The sequence below is a fragment of the Ursus americanus genome, chromosome 24, assembly GCF_024610735.1.
Source record: "Ursus americanus isolate L20-20 chromosome 24, mUrsAme1.1.p, whole genome shotgun sequence".
In the NCBI taxonomy this organism is placed as follows: Eukaryota; Metazoa; Chordata; class Mammalia; order Carnivora; family Ursidae; genus Ursus; species Ursus americanus.
This window is the reverse complement of record NC_142150.1, coordinates 22,238,042-22,260,825: the sequence shown is the minus strand read 5'-3', so window position 1 is coordinate 22,260,825 and position 22,784 is coordinate 22,238,042. Positions and strand designations below refer to the sequence as shown.

Below are 22,784 nucleotides of genomic sequence, written 5' to 3'. Positions count from 1 at the left end.
AGTCACCAAATGCCAAGGCCCTGACCAGAAAGGGCCAAGTCTCAGGCTGGAAAGCAAACAGGGAAGGCCAAGGTCATTGGGAAGGGGGTGCTGAATTCATCCCCCAATGGACCCCAGGGCAGATTTTAAGGGGAGCCAGAATCTGATGATTCTCACCAGTCTGAGCCAGTGTGGTCAGTGGCCAGGAGATAAGGAGCCAATCGGAGTAAGGCTGTCTTAGGGGAAAAGGAGAGAAAAAGACCAGGATCTCCACGGGTCCCTCCTGAATCTTCAACAAGCATTTACTGAACATTCATGACCAGACACCTGTGTGGGTCCTACCACGCAGAGTTGAATGCTGGGGGCCTCCCCCTTCAGGCTGGGACGGCATGAGGGTATGCTAATGATCTTATTGCCAGGTGCAGAGAAAGAGGGGTGCCCAGACCTGCCTGGGAGCAGAGGAGCAGAGCAGGGTCCACGGTCCTCTTTCACAAGCTTTACCAAAGAGAAGCATCTCATGCCAGATCCCTGACATGATCTCTGCTTCATGCCACTAGCCTCTACGTGACTTCTTATTTTTACCAGTGCGTCTCCTCATAAACCCCTACGTACCCTTTCGCATACCACGTCTGTTACTCTACGAACTGTTCCCCGACTTCTCCAAGCATAAATGAGCCCTCACTCTGTTGGGTAGCTTTCGTACCACGAGGAGATGCTAAGAATATTTTACAACGGAACAAGGAGGCAACAACAAATTGGAACGGACACAGGCACAGGCAAGCAGTACCACGTCAGCCACGGATATTACTCGTACACTACCCACCCCACTGCACTGAATTAATATCTATGTGCCTGTCTCTCTACTGGAAATAAGCTTTTGTGGTTCACTGAAGAATTCTAGAACAGCAGCTACAGTGAGGAGGGGCCTCACCCTGCCCCAACTACCCACACTGGAACCCTGAACATCTCCCTGACCCCTCCTCACTCCATCACCCCCTACAGAGGGCCAACCCCACCCCTCCCAGCCCCACATGCCAATCATAGTGCCACAGGCTCCCCTCCAGCCCCAGTGGCCTCCATCCCCTACCAGCATGCCGCCAGTCTCCCAGCTTGGCCTCCCCGCCTCCCCCCCACGTCGTCCTCTGTGGCCAGAGGGACTTTTCTAAAGAGCAAATCGATTATGACACTTCCTCACTTTGAAAAGCCATTGAATGGCTCCCCCATGTTCTTAAGATAAAGTAAAAATTCAAGGCGTTAAGGAAAGGTTCCAGAAAGAGGTGGCATTTGCAGTGGAGGCTGACAGATACAGAGATGAAACACAGTGCCCTTCAGGCCCAAAGAAAAGAGCGCAGGAAGGCTCAGCCCAGCGCACTGAAGGGGATGGAAGAAAAACCCCACAGCTCGGATTGTGAGGGCCTGCAAACATATCATGCCGCTATCTCCCCTACTCCACCAGCGGGGCGGACGGGACGAATCGTGGCACTCTGTGCCCTGAGCCCACACTCAGTATCGGACTCCCTCTCAAGAACGGACCCCAAAAAACCACCACCAACCCTGAGAAAAGCATGAAACCAATTCACCACCTTCAGGCAAGAGCAATCACAGGAGAAGGGGAATCGTAGGAGAGAAGCCTGGAGAAGTGGGCAGGCGCTGGATCCCAGCCAGACACGGCATGCACGACGCAGAACGCCCACCCATTCCAGCTGGTTCCGAACAACTGCTCTGGGCTTCACCAGCAAGCTCCCGGGGGACTCTTCGGGGCTCCAGGACGCAACTGTCATTCTGTTTGGTTCGGAGATCACGTACGCTTGCCTTTGTAGGGCTGGCTCCTTGAAGGCAAGCCCCCCGGAAAAGTCACCGTAACTGTGAAGTCTTGCTCTAATAAACAGATTTCCGGAGCCAGAAAATCGGCCAGATTAGATTCCAAAGCACTTGCTCGGAGAGTCCACAGGCTGGCAGGACACAGACTGGACAAGTGAGAGGGCGTGGGCACACTACATGTCCGCCCGTGACACACAGGTGGTCCTGCCAGCCATGGGCTTGCGCAGGTTTGGGGGCAGGACCGGGGGTCCCCCGGGGCCGGGGAAGGCCGACACAGAGAACACTCTGTGAGCTTCTGAGCAACCCTGCTACGCATGCACGGGGGACGGAGCCTTGCGCTCCAGGAAAGTGACCCTACCGCTGAACTCAGAAGCATGAGGAGAAACCAAGGCAAAGAGAAGTTAAATCCTGTCGGCTCTGAATTCAAAAATTTTCCTTAAAACCCATACGATGTGCTTTTATTAAACTGGCATCATCCCATCCAAACCGCCATGTCTTCTTGGCCCCTTTAAACCACTGGTTCTCAGCAGGGGACAATTCTGCTCCACTCCCCTGCCAACCTTGGGGGACACATGGCAGCGTCTGGAGACATTTTTGGTCGTGGCATCTAGTGAGTCGAGGCCAGGCACATGGCACGTCGACAACACACCAAGCTTCCCCTCCCAACAAAGACCCATCCGGCCCTAAACGTCTGTAGCGTGAGGCCTAGAAATGGAGGAAACCATGTCTCTTCTCACGCCCCCCAGTTCCTTCTCCTCACAGCACAGTGAAAGTCTGAAGTGCTACCGATGGCTTCTCCGTGCCCTGGTTAATACACCAAAGACTCGTGCCATGGTTTCCAAGGCCTGTCATGATCTGCCGGGCCTACCGCTGCCACCTCCTCTCCTTGAACATAAATGTCCTCCCCACATTGAGGACTCCACGCATTGCTACTGGCTGAACCCAATGCCTCAGCCACCTTTCACCTGGTGTTACAGGTTGAACTGTGCACCCCGCCCCCATTCGATATGTTGAAGTCCTATCCCCCAGTACCTCCAAATTTGGGGACAGGGTCTTTAAAGAGGTGATTAAGGCAAAATGAGGACATGAGGACAGGCCCTGATCCAATATGACTGGTGTCTTTATAAGAAGAGGTGGGACACAGACGCGCACAGAGACCATGGGAGGACGCAGGGAAAAGACGGCCATCGGCAAGCCAAGGCGAGAGGCCCCAGAAGAAACCAGCCCTACCCCAGCCTTGAGCTCAGACCTGGGAGGAAACACACTTCTGTTGTCGGAGCCAGCCACTCTGCAGTGCTTCACTACAGCAGCCGAAGCAAACTCGCGGGTCTGGCTGACCTTCCGGCTCGTCCTCAGCCCCCGGCTTACCATCACTTACAGTGGACACCTCTTCATCAACACCCAGTCTAATGCGGGTCCCCTCGTTTTTCACTCTGACAGTGTCCTGTGTTGTCCTTCATCCCATCTGTGCTCGCTGTCCTGTCTACACTCCCTCCCCACCAGGCTCCCAAAGGCAGAGGGGCGCCTTTTCATTCAGCACATCCCTGGTACCCGGCAGGTCCCCAGCAGGTGCCCTAAGAAGAGAACCAAGGGTCCAGTTATGATGCATTCCCATCCCTCACACTCTTCCTCGCAAAGTTCCATCCACTCTCTGCCTCATCCCCGAGAAAGGGAGTGGGATCTGGACACACACAGTTAAAAACAAGGGACATGGGGGTGTCTGGATGTGTGCACGTAAATTACTACCCCGTCTGCTTTAAAAGAGGCAAGAAATCTTTTCAGCCCGGCAGCAGGACTTTCTAGTGGCTGAAATATTTATCCCATCTCAGTGTCGTGGGACACATTTAGAATCCAAAAAAGACAAGCATTAGCACGCAGTTGGCTAGCTGGGGTTTCTCCTTCTCCCTTTTCTTTTTTTCATTAAGCTGAAAAATGAAAGAATTGCCCATTTTCACTGCAGCACATCACTTACTTAAAATAACTACACCATCTGCACCAAGAACGAAAAAAAATTCCAAGTCCTCCCCCAACGGGCAAAGGCAAACAGCGTGCTGCAGCAGCTTCTTCCGAAACTTCTGGCACCCACAAATTTATATTTGATGAGGGGGCCAAGACTGGAGCAACTGCAAAATCTCAAGACAGCTGCTGCATCCACCCCAACTCCCCTTCTGGAACACGCGCAGTTAGTGATGTCGACTTTTCCGGCTGAGAAATGGGAAATCTCTTCTACCCGCCAGAGGCCTCTGCATGCTCCGCTCTCCCTCTGCTGATCCCCTCCCCTCCCCCCCACCGCGCCGGGACACTCCCGGTTATGATGCAGACCAGAACTGACATCTGCAAGCTATCCACAGGCCCTGCTTTCCGATTTCTGTCCAGTTGCCTCCGTTTTCATCCTTTGTCTCCCAGCAATCTGGTCCACAGGCTCAAGGAACAACAAAGCAAGACAAACATACATACAGACAGCTCCACATTCTGTTTTTCAGCTCTCAAATAGAGCTTCCCTAAAACCTCCCCGGAGAATTAACACACCTCTTCCCGCTGCCTGGTGCCAAGAGGCATAACGCTACGGGGCTGCTGGAAACCAGCCTCTGGTTCCCCGTTGACTCCCTTCTTTGACACGCACAGACGTTCCATGTCCTGGCTGCATGCAAAGCACCAAGGGAGCTGGTCTGCCGTGATATGTTTGTAAACGTGCCTGGAAAATCCCCGAAGGTCCCCCGGACTGCATGCTGCTCCATGTGGTGGCATCAGGGTCCAAGGGAAGCAGAGACATCTGTCCCAAGCACATCCCAGAGCAAACGGCTTCCTGCTGACCGTCGCTACAGGCTTCATCAAGAGGGAACCATCTGAGCCGGGCTGAGGATGTGCCTCTGGCTCCAAGGACCTACGCTCAGCCAGGTCTCTGCTCTGACTCTGCACACAGCTCTGCCCTGGGAGAACAGTCCCGTAGCCCCCAACTCTGTCTACCCGTCTGTTCGAGGAAGATACAGCCCAGGGAAACTGGTAAGAAGGTATAAAATGACTCATGGGTTGAACCCAGGAACTGCTGACCCTTGGCATTCACAGATTTCACATTTACACAGATTCCCTATTTACACGTACAATACATCCTATTTACACGGACACTGAAGGAAGATCGGGCGTAATTTTGCTGCAGGAACAATGGATGGATGGAGAGAGTCACCCGCGCGGTGAGTGAGCCTAGCTGTCTGCCCAGCACCTGTGCTGTACACGGTTCTCGTTCGCTCTTCGTGGGAAATGCAGCACAGCAACCCCTTACAAGATGACAAATACTTTGTTTCCTTCCTGAAATGAGTTAGCAAAGAAAGCCAATGGCCAGTATTGACGGGGCAAGCAAAGAAAGAGTGAAGAGGTCTAGGAAAAGGACAGCTCTTCACCAGGAAATAGCTTTATAAATTATTTTTGTCCCGTATTTATAGCCTCATTAAGGCCCTGAAGCTGTTACTTACATTTTTTAGTTATGCTTCATTGCATTTCATGAGGAAAATTATGTAGGAATGGCATTAATGTCGTGGGGATTTGCAGAGCCTTCCGTCTGCAGCCCCTGCAAGGTCCACGGTCCACGGCTGGGGGCTGGGGGTGGGGCTGGATGGCAAGGCGGGGCTCCTCGTGGTGCTGACCCTCAGAGGTGCACACGGAGCCCCACCCTGCTCTCTCCTCTTCAGGCTCCTCTCAACAGCCCCTAAGAATCGGTTATTATTGACTTTTCCCTAGGGAAGATCTAACATCTTCTACTGTGGCTCTCAACGTGGCAGGAGTCTGACATCAGTTCTTCTTCCTTTACAAGAGCCCCTATGAAACAGGCAGCCCATTTTGCAGATACAGAAACAGAGACTGATGATGTAACCTGCCCGAAGTCACACAGCTAGCAGCTAGCATGGAGGTGTGTAAACTTTTCAGGCCAGGCTGTAAAAATTTTAGGCTGTGTGGGACAAGAGGCCAAATTAAAGATACACAGGTACTTATATAAAAGGAGAGGAAAAAAATATTCCACAGAATTTTTATTGGTGAAGTTCAAAATGTTATAATAATGGAGAACAAATTTCCATAAGATAGACCAACTAATGAGAAGAACAGAATTTGAGGGGGTGGGTGGTGGGAGGGGGCAGGTAACATCGCATTTGATTAAGGTTCAAAGTGACAGTGTTCCCTATCACCAAAATCTACTGCCAATGTTTAATTTTTTCCACCCTTTAGAAATGTTAAAACCATTCTTAGCTCAGGGACTGTAGTAGGCTTGTTCTGACCTGTGGGCCACAGTCCGCAGACTCTTGAGCCAGAAGATGAGAGGTCTACTCAAAATAAAAAAAGGACCTTAAGGTTGGGGCGCCTGGGTGGCTCAGTCGTTAAGCGTCTGCTTTTGGCTCAGGGCGTGATCCGAGAGTCCTGGGATCCTCCACTGGGAGCCTGCTTCTTCCTCCCACTCCCCCTGCCTGTGTTCCCTCTCTCGCTGGCTGTCTCTCTCTGTCAAATAAATAAATAAAATCTTTAAACAAAAAAAAAAAAAAAAAAAAAGGACCTTGAGGGCCCCACCCAAAGACACCTGCTCTCTATCCAGTACCCCCGCCACACTCTGAAATGATCTGAAGGCACCGACCTTGGCTAGCCTGTTCCCCCTATGTGGTCAGCAGCTAGCGAGGAGCCAGGCACCCAGCAGACGCTCCGTAAACACCTGCTGACTGAAACAGGCATGACGCATCTGGCCCCTTCCAATTCTGACCCCCTCAAGTTTGCCGACTTTATCTAAACCCCACTTGAACCCATTTATATTTCCAAAATACAATGGGCAAATGAGATCAGGTCTGAGAACAATTCTGAGCACGTGGCAGGAAAGGGACAGAAGTGAAGAGCCACCAGGTGAACTCTTATGCACACCAGTTCCCTCGCCAAGGGCCGGCTGCAAGTCAGGCCCAGGGTGTCCAGCCCAGGTGAGAAAGCCCTCTGTCTTCTTAGCTTTGCAATCAGCAGCAGCAGGAAGTGCGAATCAGGCAGTGAAGCTGCCCTGAAGGACGAGACAGGGGACAGCTTTATGACCAATTTTATCAGGCTTGCAGATAAGCCAGGCTTAAGAGAGGGCCAATCAACCCTGCACTTAAGCACCTCTCAGAAACAGCCACGGGGTCAAGAAGAAGGATTTTGCTCTGACCCCAGGTTCAGCTCAGCCCTATCTGCCTGGGGCCGGCTGTCATAATCCCTACAGTCACTGGGGACCATTCTGCAGCTTACGTGGCACTCGGCACAGAGACACCCAGCCAGGGTAAATGTGGAAAATGAAAATACCAAATCAAACCAAGGAATCAGGCCAGAAATGCAAAATGAGCTTCATTTAGGCTGAAAACCACTACCTTTATGAGCTCAGGGTAAGGAAGGATTTCTGAAATAAGAAAAACACAGCACAGACCAGAAAGACTGATAAACACGACCACACTAAAGTCTAAAAACTCCTGGTCAACAAAAGATACCACAAACAAACTTACAAGGTAAGCCACTAATGGCAAGACTGCCTCTGCCGCATTTATGACCCACAAAAGATCCCTACCAAGGATGTTCCTACAAGACCGTATCAGAAAACACAAGCCACCCAGTAGGAAACTGGACAGAGCATCTGAACAGGTACTTTCACTGATGAGACAACTCAAAACGCCACTTAATATATACTCCAGCTCACTTGTAATCAAAAAATAATTAACAGAACCAGAAAGTTCTCTTTCACACCCATCAGACTTGCAAAAATTTGAAGTCTGACATTTTCAAGTGGTGAGACGATGTGAAGCAACGGGGACTCACGCTGCACGGGGCGGAGTAACTGAGAGCAACCCGGAAACTTTTCGTGAGGCGGAAGACGCTCCTACCCTTGGACCCCACTTGGACCCCACCAATCCTCTTCCGGCACATACCCCAGGCCTGAGGAAAAACGCATGAGAGACAGCAGCAAGAGAACCTTTGCTGCTGGTTCCGTGAGGATATAAAATTGCAAGACAAACTGAACGTTCATCAAAAGGAGATCGGATGAAAAAATCAGGACACATTCCTACAATGGAATACAACCCAGGGCTTCAATGTAACGAACTGGGGTGCCATGACTCCCTACGGTAAAGCTGAGAAATCTAATGCTCAGTGAAAAAAAGCAAGTTGCAGAATATCATTAACATCAAGCTGGAAAACTGTAAGACTTTAATGGGTAGACAGAGATGCAAAAGTATTTTTTAGGGATACCTGGGTGGCACAGTGCGTTGAGCAACTGACTCTCGATTTTGGCTCAGATCATGATCTCAGGGTCCTGAGATCGAGCCCTGTGTCGGGATCCATGCTCAGTGGGGAGGTCTGCTTGAGATTCTCCGTCTCCCTCTGCCCCCTCCCCTCCATGTGCGAGAGCATGCTCTCTTTCTTTAAAAAAAAAAAAAAAAGGTATGTGTGTATATATATATATACACACATACATATTTTTTGAAATGTACAGGAAAGAAAAATAGCACATTCATGAGAGTGGTTACCCTCTGGCGAAAGGGATCAGAGGGGACACGATGAACTTCAAATGTAAGATTTCTTTCCTTACAACAATCTGAAGCAAGCACTACAGAGTATTAGAATTCAGGGGAGCTGGGTGGAAGGCACAGGCTTTGTGTTATTCTTGGTACTTTCCCCCTTCCTTCAAAAAATGTTTCATTAATAAAATTTATTACAAAGAACAAAAAATATGCTAATATTTGAGGAAAATCTCTGAAAGACATATGGAACCATTTGCCACTGATATCCTAGCTTCAAAAGCCCCATCAACTATAAAAGGATGAGAGATAAAAGGGGGCAAGTGTTCACAGTGGGGAAAAAGAGCAAATGCAAGGACATCCATCTGGGAAATTCGGTCTATTATGAGCTCTTTTCATTTTCTGAAAGGCAGCAACAGTTGCAGAGCACCAGCAAATTGTGGAGGAAAAAAATAAACACATCTCATAAGATAGATTTACCCACCCAACTCATTAAGCCATGACATTCCAAAAATAAAAATAGCAAGGCCCAGCCAGAAGGTCAGATATTTTTTAAATACTCACTCCCTGAGACGTCAGGGTGGGAAAAGCCACAGTAAGGCGGTCTTTCTCAGAATAGCCCATGCCATCTGCCCCCTCACCCCTCCATAAGGGGCTGCAGGAGGCCAAGCAAAGAGGGGCCTGGCTCTGATCTGGCACGCCCAACCACACCTGCCAAATGCCTGACTCCCTAAAGCTGTGTGACTTCAGACAACTGAGCTACCCTCTCTGAGGGTAGCTTGCAAAACTGGGGTAACCCCACCCCCTGGGCAGGGTTGCTGAGGGACAGAGAGATAGAATATCTAGACATATAATAAAGGGATGAAGTAAATATAACAGAGTAGCTGGCGGATACTTGGGGTTCAGTAAATCAGACGTATTGGCTACTCCTTCCTTCCTGCCATGCATTCTCCCTGACTCTCCTTATAGAGCTGGTACTGTCAGTGGTACTCAGAGACTGGGTCCCTTTTCTCCACCTGCCGCCCTAGAAAGGACACAGCCTGGGCAAGTGGACCTGGCTAAGAGCGCATGTTGCTTACGCACGAAAAAGTGGACTTGGGAGACAGACCCTGGGTTCTAAGAACATAGTTAAGGAGTTCACAACGTGACCTTGACTGTTTCTCTTCCAACATACACAACAGTCTCAGTTTGATAATTCCTAAGAAATAAGTACCACTTCTTGGATCATCCCTAGGGATCTTTAACAGCAGCCAAACTATGAACATGACTCAACCCTTCGGAACAACGTGGTTATGACGCAGGTCAAAAGAGAAAGGTACGTGGGCTTCTCCATCAGGATCTGAAGGAGTTGCTCCACATCCCTGGCCCTCAGTTTTCCCATGTGTAAAATCAGGCAGGAACAGATGACATCCAAGTTCCTTTTTAACTCCCAACTTGCTATTCCTGCTTCTGTGGACACATACCCAGTCCCCATGGCAGGCAAACACTCGCCATCTGCCTGTCCTAGATACATTCTTCGGCATGTAAAAATAATACCTGGGATTTACATAGAGCTCCTCCACTACAGAACTGAAAACATCCCTGCAAGACAGGTACTCAAGGTCATTCCTCCTTTTTCTATACAGAGGGACTTCAGACCCAGAGGTCAACCAGCCTGTCAAAAGTCAGCATGGAAGCTGGCCAGAGAATCCAGGTTCCCAGACCCCAGATGACACTGTTCTTGCCTCTGCTCGGACACTGCTGGTCCCAGCCTCCCCTGCAACTGGAGGAAGTAATCTCCAGGGCTCCCGGAATCAGATCTAGGGACTCAAGGGCCTCTCCGGTTCACTCCAATTATCCACAATCTTCCATCACGCCTCAGCAAATGAATGGCGCTTTGGCTTATCACTTCCGATCAAGGGAGGAACTCTGCCAGGGAAATCACAAATGCCAGCCTGTTACCATCAAGCAAGGGTGGAATACATATTAACTGGTGCGTCTTCTTAAATTTTCTTAAGTAGCCTTAATCCATTAAACCGGTCCATCCAGCTTCTACAATCTGCTCACTCGGGCACCCTCCCTCCGATTGGAGCGTGAAGACAGGCCCTCCATCATGAGGAATTAGCTGACTTCTTGAGCAAATGATGTTTGTACATCTAGCAAGTGCCAGACTTAAGCAGTATTTACTGCTGGCGTCCCTGCTTGGGTATGCACGTCTGAATGAGCACGGCTTTCGGAGAGAGCAATTTACCTTCGTGAGAGACTTGTCGGATTTGGTAAATCAAAGGGGCTGACACCGTGAAGACTAACCTGTTTGGGTTTTCCAGAATGCAGAGGGTAGCTTAGGACGATGGCCCAGAAGAGAAATCAAATTAAAGATTAAAGAGGGATTACAGAACTTGTCTCGCTCAGGTCAGCCAGGAGCCCACAAGCTCTGAATTCTAATTCCACCCCTTCCCAGCTCAGGGAATGGCTTAACCCTCTGGGCCTCAGTCTCCTCATCTATAAAATGGAGACGGACCAAATGCAACCTTGACAAGCTCCCCGGGCAACCCAAGGGGCACACAGGGGCACACAGGGGCAGAGCTGAAAACATCAGAGGTCTTGGTGTGTTCCCCCTCACACCAGAAAACCTAAAATAATTTAAAAGTCAGTGGAAGCTTCTGGGATTTTCACACATTTTATAAGACAGCGTGCAGATAAAGGCTATAAGATGAGCCAGAGTTCACTTGTTAAAGGTATTATTATTCACTATTAGAGAATTACCATTATATAAAGGCTAGATGCAACGCAGGCACCTAATATGCCATTTGACCCAAGATTTCTGTTCTAGTGTAGTTCCATGATTAATACTTAGAGGAAGGGTGAGCTCAAGTGTGAAGGGACCCACCTCGAACCATGCACAACAGAATCCCACCAGGCAAGAGGAGAGATCACAAGGAAGCTGCTCGTTGAGAAATGATCTTCAATAAATCGAATGTGCCCCACGTGAGGCTCCGCTGAGGCTGCCACAGCACTCTGCGACCAGGGGCGGCTCGGCACCGAGAGTCTGGAAAGAAGTCCAAGGCCTGAAGAACCCAAGACCACGACTGATCTTTCAACAGGTGCGAACCCCACAGTGTGCACGGTCTTCAATCCCCGGACGCCCAGCTGGTTCCCACCCCCTTATTCCTTGAATCTGTCCTCATGAAGTCAGCAGCGGCCTCCTGATTGCTCAAAGCCACAGGCTACTGTTCAAGCTCCGCTGCGATGGACCAGCTGGACCGCTCACTCCCGAAGCTCATTCCTCGGCCTCCCCCACACACCTGGCTCTCGGACCATTCCCCCTCAGTCACCCTGGAGACTCCTCTCCCTCTGCACATCCCTCAAGGGTCTTCAGAGTTCTGCCTCCTGTGTGCTTGACAGATAGACACGTGTTCCCTGGATAAAGCTGTTTCATCTGTGGTCAGGCTCTGCCTCCAGCTCAGCACTCTCCCCTGCACTCCGTCCTCCGCCCACAGCTGCACACTACCACCCCTGCTGCTTGAGATACTTCCAGCCTGGGCACAACCTCAGCACGTCCAAAACAGAGCTCTGGATTTTTCTTCTTAACCTGCTCTTCCTGCATCACTGGCATTTCCGTTGGGAGAACCACCAACCACCCTTCTCCCTCACCCCCACCCACATCAATCAACCAGTGCTAACTGCATCCCATACCCACCCTTCCTCACCATCTCTACCACTCCCAATCCCCCACTTCAAATCCTACCCTCTTGTCTGTTTTGCATTAGTGCCTTCCTCGCTGGCTTTCCTGGCTCTGGTCTTGACTCCTAAAAGGCATCTTTCACCAAAAGTAGAGCAAATCAGACCATGTCACTCACTGTTTCCAATCTCCTCTTGGCTTCCATCCCATTAAGGGTAAGGCCCAAGGTCCTGGGGTCAACACAGGAGGCCTGTGTGTCCTGGCCAGTCTCTCTCCCCTACAGGGCTGCCCTAGCCCACCAGGTGACTTTACAAGCTCCCATCAGACCTCCCCACAGAACCCACGCAAACCTCTCTCTTCCCTTATCACAGGGCTCTACTGTGTGTGTGTCAGTCGTCCCCACCATGAGGAACTTCTACACCAGAGGAGCGTGTGTTCTGATGTAGCCCAGAGCCGAAGACAGATGTTCGTTGGTATGGATAGATGGAAGGAGGGAGGGGAGAAGAGAAGGAGGAATAAATAGTGTGGGTGGATGGAAATGCGGACGGTTGCTTCTTTGTGCTAAAATACTATGAAAATCACTTTCACCAAACATTTTATGGATTATTCCTGCAAGTCAGGATTATTCCTCAACCCTGTGGACAGTCCGCATTTGTATGCAGCTTAAGATTTATGGAACAAAAACATATTTCTTCATGCTCAGATAATAATTTGATCTAAAGTCATTTATTTGAAAAATGAGAGTGGGGGGAGGAACCAAAAATATTTTTTATTCATATTATTATTCTCTTTCCTGAGAGGTCCATGGACCCTGGGATTTTCTACGAAGCAATCTTCACGCCTGGCTTGGCTTCAGCTTAAGCCAATCATTCTTCATGGATGAATATGAAATATTCAAAGGTAGCCCAACACTTTCTACCATAACCTGAGCAGGCAAGAGCCTGCCTCCAGAACTCTTGGGCAAGAGAACTCTGCATATGATACGGGCTGTCAGCAAGATCTGGCAAAGCTGCCCGTGAGACAGATCCAGCCTTCCGTCATGACCCATTCTCTCAGAGCCAGCTCGCAAGAAATCACGAATGGACACACGTTAGGGGTGAGAGAAGAGAACCAGGTTCACGTGCATCTAGTAGCTAAAAACACCCCTGAGAGTCAGACCCGTTTCTGCTCCATGCTGGGCTGGAGGTGGCCTCGGTCAAGCCTTGAGGCCTCCATCCACACGGAGGCTGACTTCCCCTCTCCCCAGGGTAAATCCCAAACCGTCAGTACCCTACACTTGGCCTTTTGTTTGTTTCTTTCCGTATCCAGGGAGTAGTGACAGCTGCACCGAAGACTGTGGCATTTTGGGCTGGGACTCTGCTCTAGAAGCAGCGAAGAAGCAAGCCTTCAGCGAGTGCAGGCAGAGAGGGTGGCCTGGTGGAACGAAGGGGCCTCCAGGGGTGTGGTCAAGGGTCTGTCTCCGTCATCAATGGCCATGGGAGCCCCGACGCCCGCTCCTAGCAGCCCTGACATCCTCGCACTGACAGTCCAGTTTGTTTACCAATATGGAAGATGGTAACTGTCCCCAGGCTCTGGGCGCAAAGCAAAGAATACCGGCTCCAACGAGACCCTGCCGAGAGTTGAACCAGCCCTGATCTAGGAGATGTGAGCAGAATAAAGCAACGTAATGAAGCAGAACGGCCACCACGGCTTGAGTAACTCACCCCGTCCCTTCTTCTGTCCATCATGCGCCTTGATGCTGAAGACATGAGAGACCACAGTTTTGCAAGAGAAATGAGGCAAGGGCTCCAGCTTCTCACCGCACGTTGGCGATAATCAGCTCCGACAGGCGCCAATCCCTGCCTGGCACCACTCACTTTCTTCCGCACATCACGATTTGCCCCGTGCTGCACAAATGATAATGCGTTTACAGGCGGCAGGGACTTTCCAGCCAGGAGGAAAAATTTCACTTAATTAAATAAAAACAAACAGAAAACCAAAGCCTTTCACCGGTGCCAAGAAGAAGACCAACTACTGGTCTTTTGTGGACTTGAGAGGCAGGGATGCCAGTCAAGCTGCTGTTCCTCCTCGATCTCGTAAAGCAATCCCCCGCGTCCCTAACTGCGAAGAACGCCATTAAAATCAGGAAGAAAAGCGCAAAGAGAAATGGATAAAGAAAATGACCGAGCATGTCCCAGGACGTAAACACGACTAATAAACAGCAGGACAGTGCACAGCCTCACGGGCAGTTAAACAAAGGCAAGTGGATATGTCATTTTTAAAAACAATCTGAGAGGCCAAAGCTAAAAAGATGGATAATTCTGAGAGCTGGCGTGCACGCGAGGAAGCTGGCACTCTCACACTACTCGTGAGAGTGTAAACTGGCGCACCCTCGAGGCCACTGGGCAGTCTCCGGCACTGTTCATGGTGCTTACCTTTGGGTTCCATTTCTAGGAATCGTGCTTAGGAGTATGTAAGTGCACAGAGACACCCATAGGGGGTTCTTTCCCCGTATACCTACTTGTCATGCTCAAAACATCAAAGAACTGAAATAGGGACCAAGAGGGAGATGGGTAAACGTGATAGGGTGTATCCGTGCTAGAACACGGCCTGTAGGAAGAACATCCTCAAGAGGGTCAGAGGGGGGAAGCAAGCTGCAAAACAATCCATAGAACATACGCTATTTTTGCTGATCTCTAGAGACGTACGTGATAATAGACAGGCACCTGTCTTTACGTACACATCTGCAAGGTCCTCGAACATACACTCTGAGCGAAGCACCTGAAAGGTCTCTTGAAATCAGGAGTATGTTGTTATTGGCATCTTTTCTTTGAAACAAATTCCTTAAAATACCTCCATCGTAAACAAATGGCTGAAGAAGTGAGAAGAGTAACCAAGATGAGCCGGGGAGGGCTTGCCGAGCATGGTTCATTAGCAAATCACTCACACGCACGGCTGTGGCATCTTTAACCTGAAGAAGCAAAAGCCGAAAGGAAAAGGTCCTCCTCGTCGCCAACTTACAACATAACAAAAAAGACAGAAGCATTCCCTGAAAACTTTAGAGAAGTTGGGCAAGAGCCCTTTTACATAATGATGAAACTAAAAGCCCCAAATGTTTGGCACCCAACGAAAAAATAAATAAATAACCAAATAGGGAATCATTTGGAGAAACCTGGGCGTGGCTGTTTCTTAATGAGTTATTCTGGGAAATTACCCAAAGGCTTTACTCCCTTCTATTTCGTTTCAGGACACAGCTACCGTCCCCAAGAGAGCTCCTGAGCCCCCTTTCCACAGCCCCATGCCACCCTTCCCTCCTGCCCACCCCAGGCTGGCAGCCTGCGTGGAAGTCCGAGCTCTGACTCTGATCAGGGGAGAGAAATGAATTTGTCCTCTGTGAGGAATGCAGCGTGTCTCTCCAAGGCGAGCTTGTGCTCACTGCGAGCCCACAGTTATGGCTTGCTCTGGACTCCTGCTTCCTCGCTACGAGACCTTCCAGGTGGCAGAAGGCCACACTTTCTGCTGGAAGACAGGGGCTCATGCATCCGAGAGCGCCGGACCCGGGAGCCCGAGGCTGATGGGGCGTCTCTGGTCACCAAGGTTCCGGAGTCGCCCTCCCAACCTATATTGGGTGGAGGGTCATCCCACAACCCGCCTTCTGGAAAAGTGGACGGAAATTAGGTGTTTTTTTAACATTGAGCGAAAGGAGCCAGACACTCCTAGTCTTGCTAGTGCAGAACCAGGCAAAAGCAATCTATGATGTGGGAAGTCAAGAAGAGGGGTGGGAGGACCAGGTGGGGACACCGTGGGGTTGCTGAGGTGTTGTTAATGCTCTATTTCCTGATCTGAGCACCGGTCCCCAAGGTGTGTTGGCCTCGTGCAAATCCACAGAGCTCCCCACTAAACATCTGTGCCCTCTTCACTATATATGTTAAATTTCTGTAACAAGCTTACTTAAATAATAAAAGAAAATCTTTCCAATGGGAAGCTGGCTCCCAGGCACTGACTCTGTCCTTTCTTTTCCACAGCCCCAGCCACTGGCAAATGCACTGGTCAAAGTCACGCCAAGTCCAACGGTCCCCGGTGCCGTGGTGTGGTGACGGGCAGGAGACTGGCAGTGTGAGCAGTGGGGAATGGAATGTCCAGCATTTATTTTTAATTGATTTGCTCATTTTCTCCTATCAAAACAGCCTCACTCCTTTTCTCCAATGCCCAAAATGGCATCAGCCCCACCCGGATAAACCCCAAGCATGCAAACTTCTCAGGCCTGGCACAAGGCTCTGCGGTCCCATCTACTGAACCCGTTTAAAGAACGAGCCTGCAGGAAGCATCTGGAAGGTCTGCCAAGCTGCTCCAGCCCTCACGCCAAAATGAGTCTGAACCAGGGGTGTGACTCTCCCCTTCCATGTCAGGGCCACCACTAGTCACCTTTGCCCTCACGCCCCAAACTCTCCTGGGGTTAGTCCTGGTTATCAGGGATTCTTGGGGTCTTAATAAACTTCTCCGTGCGTTTAGTCTGGGGGGGTTCCCCTCTTTTGTTAAACAAAAAGGGTTTCTGTTTGTCTTTGACAAAAAGAAAAACGTAGAGTTGACAGAAAACTATACGGACAGAAGAGTGATCCGGAATGATTTACAGTTGATGAGCCCACAGAGTAGACAACTGAAGGCTGATCTCTACCTGAGGCTAAGTGAGGACCTGACTCTCCCCCCCCCCTCTTTCCTGCCTCCCTTGCTACAAATCATCTTTCCAAAAAGGCACTGCCAAGTCCCTACCACCACTGCCCAGATGTTCAGGGAGAAGAGCCTCAGCTCAAGGAAAGCGTAGCTGGTCACAGCTCACCAGCAGGGCGGCTGCCACTTCTGGGGGGCACAGCAGGAAAGCAAGGAGCAGCGAGGGGAGTCTCTGATCTGAAGACATCATCAGGTTACCCACCCATTGCCTTCTTCCGGCAACTTTGACTTGTCTGGCACAACCGGGAACATCATTTTACATAATGGTGTTACCCCATTTTCATTAAAGGCCAGGTTGGTAACACCATGTTTTGTGTTCGCTACACACTTATATTACGTTCCTGTCCAGCAGCCCTCTGTCTGTCTGTCTGTCTGAGATCAGTTTCTTATGTGCCCACAAAACAAACAGCTTCTGTTCAAACTTCAGACCAGTGCAACTCAATCTCCTGACACCTCCCCCACCCCGAGAAAAATCCCAAGCTTGTGTAAACACGGAAAGACCTGCTCGAAGCTCAGACTGAGAGCAAGGCCGGTGGTGAGGTGTGCAAGGAACACCTCAGGCCACGCTCACCAGGCCCAAGAATCACAGACCCACAGTTCAGCAGCAAGCCACAGATCCAAAAATCACACAGGAAGGCCTGAAAAAGAAAGAACCAACTGAAGTCTTTTTAAAAAAAGTTTCTTTATTAAGGGGGGGGGGGGAAGGGGGTGCCAGTAAATCCGGACTTGATCAGCTGTCTTCGGGTGCCTTCCAGATTCTAGCGGACAACATGTAAACGGAAGGAGCTGAGCCCCGGATGGTCCCGCCTCAGGGGTCAGCAAAGCTGGTCAGTGAGAGGCAGGAAGACTTCAAGGAACAAAGCTCGAACACACTCCCTTGGGGGTTACGAGCACATGAGGAGGAGCAGGAAATGGATTCTGTAAAACGCCATCCAAAGGAAAAGACGCCCGTCCCTCAAAGTCCCTCGTCATAAGCAAGCTGCCAAGAGGCTGAGGGGCCCTTCAAGCAAGCACATACTTTCAGGAGAATATCTGCTTTTACCAAACTCCACTGAATCAGGTGCTGTCCTCAGTACTTGTTAAAGAACAAGAGAGAAGAAAGCCCAGAAACATTTACAAGACGGTTAGGTCTCAGGATGTCCGTTCAAACAAGTAAGAACAGCACCTCCAGCCCTACATACACCAAATATAATCATCGATGAGCAAGCCAATGTAGGCGCAGCAGATTTCTTTATAGTCCAAAATTAAGAACTTCAGAACTGTAGCAGAAAAGTAGGGATTTAAACATCGTGGATTTCCATTCTCTGCCCCCAAGCACAGCGCTTCGTTCCTACCTTTTCCACCCGCTGTGTTTCCGGTTTCCAAATTCCCAGAGGTTCACATCGTTGATAGAGATAGAGTACTCAGAATTCCTAATCTCCAATTACTTAGACTATAGATGGGAGGCAATCCAAATGTACTGATTAAACTCAACAGGAGGAAACCACCTTCAAGGACAGTGGCCATGAAAAAGCAATTTCAGACATTTCGTGTTAACAACAGCTGTGGCTCCTCCCACCCTCTTGGACCGCAGCTATGCAGACGATGAAGTTACACACTTACAAGTGCTGGTGACAGGCCACCCTTCTCTGCCTATGTCACACCCACTGGGCGCTCGTGCTTTGGGCATGTTATTTAATCCACAAGCATCCCTACTGACCAGATCATATCCCCGTCTCACAGATGAGAAAACTGAGGTTTAAGATGCCAAACCAGCCAACGAACACTGGGATGTAGACCGAGGTCCATCTGGCTCCCAAAACACTCTTTCCTCCACCACCGTCGTGTTCCCGAAACAGCACAAACGGACCGCCTTTTCATGAAGAACGCATGAGCTGCAATGCTTTGGCTCCCTCCCCACCCTTCCAAAATCACAATCTGAGTCTTCTTGGAAGAGCGGAACTTCTGACACACAAACCCTAACAATTACATGTCTGAAGCGTGGGAGACCCATCCAATCTAAAATCGGGCAACTGCTGTGTTCTCACCACCAAACTGCCTGAGCTGATGTTCTGACAATGACACTGAGCCACCGCACTGGGTCCGCGGAACAAGATACTTCTATTTAATATCGACGCGTTATCTGCTGCGTGCTGTTTTGTGGTAAGCATCCATTCAATTATCCGATGCATTCACTCACCCAAAAAGAACTTACTGAGCACCTAACATACTTTGGATTGTGGCAAGTACAAGACCTGAGCACATTCAAAGCCTACAGTTGACCAGAGGAGAGGAGCATGCACCGAAGTCGCCATAATTATAAAACGTGGTCATTAATGGCAGAAGAAAAGAGTAGAGATTGGGAGGTAGGAATCACTAAGGAGGGAAAAAATTATTCCAGGGAGGCATTGTGGAATGCTGCACGGCAGTTTTCAACCAGGCTGGCTCTGCAGGGTGGGTAAAACGTAGACCTGCATTCCCGACAAAACGTGAAGCTAAGGAGACGCAGGAAAGCCAGCAGTCACAAAGAGGAACGAGGGAAAGAAGTCTGAAAAAAGCTTTAAAAGCGACGCTGTGGAGTTCAGACTTCACTTTGCACACAATGAGAAACCAACAGCAACAGCTGTTTGTTTATTATTACGAAGTAATCTCTACACCCAACGTGGGACTTGAACTCACGACCCCAAGATCAAGAGTTGCATGCTCTGCTGACTGAGCCAGCCAGGTGCCCCAACAGCAAGTGTTTGAGCAGAGGAGTGACATGAGGCGAGGAATACTTCACGCAGGTTAACCTGACAGCCCCACACAGAAAGACACCGGGGTAGGGGAGACGGTAAGAAAATCTGGCTGGGAAGCTACTGGAAAGGTTGAGGCATCTATTTGTGAATCAAAGAGATGGGCCTTAATTTACTAACGCCAACAGATTGTCCCCCTTTTTTTTTTTTAAAGAATTTATTTATTTATTTGACAGAGATAGAGACAGCCAGTGAGAGAGGGAACACAAGCAGGGGGAGTGGGAGAGGAAGAAGCAGGCTCATAGCGGAGGAGCCTGATGTGGGGCTCGATCCCATAACGCCGGGATCACGCCCTGAGCCGAAGGCAGAAGCTTAACTGCTGTGCCACCCAGGCGCCCCAGATTGTCCCCTTTCTAACAAGAAATATTACGAAAGGCTGGTCAAAGTTAAATAAATAAATACATTGAGTCTCTCTGACTATTTGCTGAAGGAGGAGACAACCCAAGTCATCAATCTCTGGCTCTAGAAAACAGCAGATGGTATTTTTGGCAGCACATCCGCTGTCCTAGTTATATGTTTTGCTCAGGCTAATGGTGCACTTTGTTTGCATTTCCTTAGCCTGCACCACTGGAGCACGGGGCAGGCAATCCCAAAATGCAATAAGCAATAAAGGAAGTTACACTGGGCTTCAAATTTGCGCATTCGCATCACCCAGACACAAACACATCCGCGTAGAGGACATCCTTCCATCTCCTACGCTCCCGGTATATTCTGAAGCTAAGCACTCCGTACATAATTCTGACCAGTTTCCTTCAAATCTTCAAAACCCCAGAGGCAACAAACACAGATTTAAAAAAAAAGCAAGGAGTAGAATCAGATTGGAATTGGTGGGTATGTGCTGGAAAATTCCTGATCCTGGTTACTGATTTCCGGAAAATAAGTGCTTCGTAAGACAAATAAAACAAGCTTTTCGAAAACTATGTTTTCCTAGACCTGACTTTTGATGTGCTCCTTTCCGTAATAATAATAATAACAAAGGGGCTTGTGCAGGAGACTAGTGACTCATAGCGTTTTCTGCATGTATTAAATTTCTGCTATGTTCTGGAAGCAAATCAAGAACAGAACAAATGGAATTTGCATTTAACAGCACCAAACTCACTCATGAGGGTCCACACAGGGGTTATAACAGGGCGGGAGAGCCGTCCTTTCCAAAGAGCTTCATTTCACCCTCCAATTCCACCTTTACCCCTTTCAAAAGAACCCTTCAGCTGGTGGGGGGGGAGGACATCCATCTCTGTTGTACTGGACACTGATTTTTTTTCAGGGAGGTGAGTGAAAAAAATGCCACAGGACTGTCTCGTGTACTTTTTTCTTAGCCTTCTTTTCAGCCAAGAGACCAAGACAGTCCACAAAATCCTGCAAGGAGAATTCATCATAGGTCTTGCCGATAAGGACTGTTCCTGAACCCATGGACCTAATCTGGAGTCTGGAAACATTTGATTTTAATGAAACAAAAAGGTCCATCTCAGGGCAGAAAAGGGATGTGGATCCTAGGAAGTGATGCCAGGATACGGAAACGAGCTCTCCAGGAAAGTTCCAGGAAGAAAAAGGTGGAAAAGCCACCATGGACAGCACGTGGGAGAAGGACAGGCATTAGAACAGCACAAGATCCCTTTCACCGGGTACCAGGAAGCAGGAGGAAAATGAAGGTGCGTACTTAGGTGTTGATCTCAGACTCCTGGAGAAGGCAGAAAAAAATACAATGGAGGGAGCTATCTGGCACAGCCCCACGTGGAGCAAAAGGCAGGCGAGAGAATGGTCGATTAAAAGAAATAAAATCACTACATACACTATTTTCATAACCAAAGTGGTAAGGGACCGCTGTAATCTCCAGAGTTGTAGTTCTACTGTAAAAACATGTTTTTAAAAACAAGGCCTCAGTGGAAATAGAAGTCCAAGCTGGAAAGCCTACAAGGAAAATAGAGCAGTACTTCCGCATACAGCACAGTTTCCTGCAGAAACGCAGTGAGTAAGAAGGGATTCATGTCTTAGGAAGACAAAACAAAGGCCTCAATTCTTTGGAACATGCTTATTAATACCGAGCCAGTTAAACCCAGGCCTTTCCCAGTTGCAGTCCACCAGCCCATAAATGTTCAGTAGGAGGAGACCCAGGCACGCAGGCACACACCCACCGGGCACGGGCGCCCCACACATGCGTGGGCACACAGAGCACATTCACCCCGCATCTCTCACCCCACAGGACTGGGATCCCCGCAGAATGGGCCACAGATCTGCAAACCCAGTCATGCCAGAGGAGCATCTATTTCTTTTTCTTTATTTTAAGATTATTTATTTATTAATATATTTGAGGAGGGGAGGGCCACCGGGAGAGGGACATGCAGACTCGTGCTGAGCTGCGATCGCGCTCAGGACCCTGAGAGCAGGACTTGAGCCGAAGCCAAGCGTCAGGACGCTCAAGTAACTGCCACCCAGGTGTCCTGCAACGGAAGCATTTAAAGCTCTGGCCCCTGAGCTCAACCAGCTCCTGGGGGAAAGAGTCTCTCTCTCCAGATTCTCTAGTCGTCCTTATACCTCTCAAGCCTTGAGGCGGTCCCAAGGCCGAATGGGAATCCCACGCTCTGCAATGCACCCTGGACTTGGGAAGACGGAGGCTTTTCTTTAGCAACAAGCCCACCTCCCATCGACAGCACTGGCTCGATCCGACCCACGTTTTCGGACTTCAAGGTAGACACACAAATGGCTTTTTGAGAGAATCAAGGATTCTACCCAATTTGTTTACTGATCCTGCCTGGTCTGTGTAGCCAAGCGTTCTTTACAACTGATAAATAATATGCCCTCCCCGAATATAAACGGCACTGATGATAATTACCATTTATTGAGTGTTCTCCGTGCGCCAGATGCCTTTACAAACATCTAATATTTATAACAGCTTTAATCAAAGGAATCATTAGCTCCATTTCACAAATGAGGAAAGGCTGCTCGGGGAGGTTAACTATCTGCCCAAGGTCACATGGGTAATTGAGGATCTGGGCTTCCTACCAGGGCCAAGTCTGCCTACAATTCATTTTGTCTTCTGCTGGACTCTTTTCATCCGGCCACAAAAACATGACCATGGGAAAACCCAGTTGGCTCACACCCTCCTCCCAGCACCCCATAGAACAAGCAGCCTCCGTGTCCGCCTACAAGATTCTCCTTCAGGTTTCCCCCCAAAAAGAAAATTTATGAGGATTTTTACAAAAATCACTGGTCTGCAGAGGCTGTGAAGTGACTTCCAGTTTTAAGAACTAACAAGACTCTCCCCAGAGCTGATTATTAGGGCTGATGCAGCTCATAAAACAGACCATAAAATCATTTCTGTTATATTAGTTTTGTGTT

At 49.4% G+C, this 22,784-nt stretch overlaps 1 protein-coding gene across 3 annotated transcripts in view; it reads right to left on the bottom strand.

The window, feature by feature from the left end:
- LDLRAD3 (low density lipoprotein receptor class A domain containing 3) overlaps positions 1–22,784 on the bottom strand; it is a 223,572-nt gene that overhangs the window by 156,002 nt on the left and 44,786 nt on the right. Inside the window, exon 1 of one of the 3 annotated variants that reach the window (XM_045808497.2) lies at positions 13,671–15,225. The exons of the other annotated variants lie outside the window; for them this stretch is intronic. The gene's annotated coding sequence lies outside the window, so the exon portion shown is untranslated. Of the gene's footprint in view, positions 1–13,670; positions 15,226–22,784 lie in introns of those variants that run through there. 3 annotated transcript variants of the gene reach the window in all.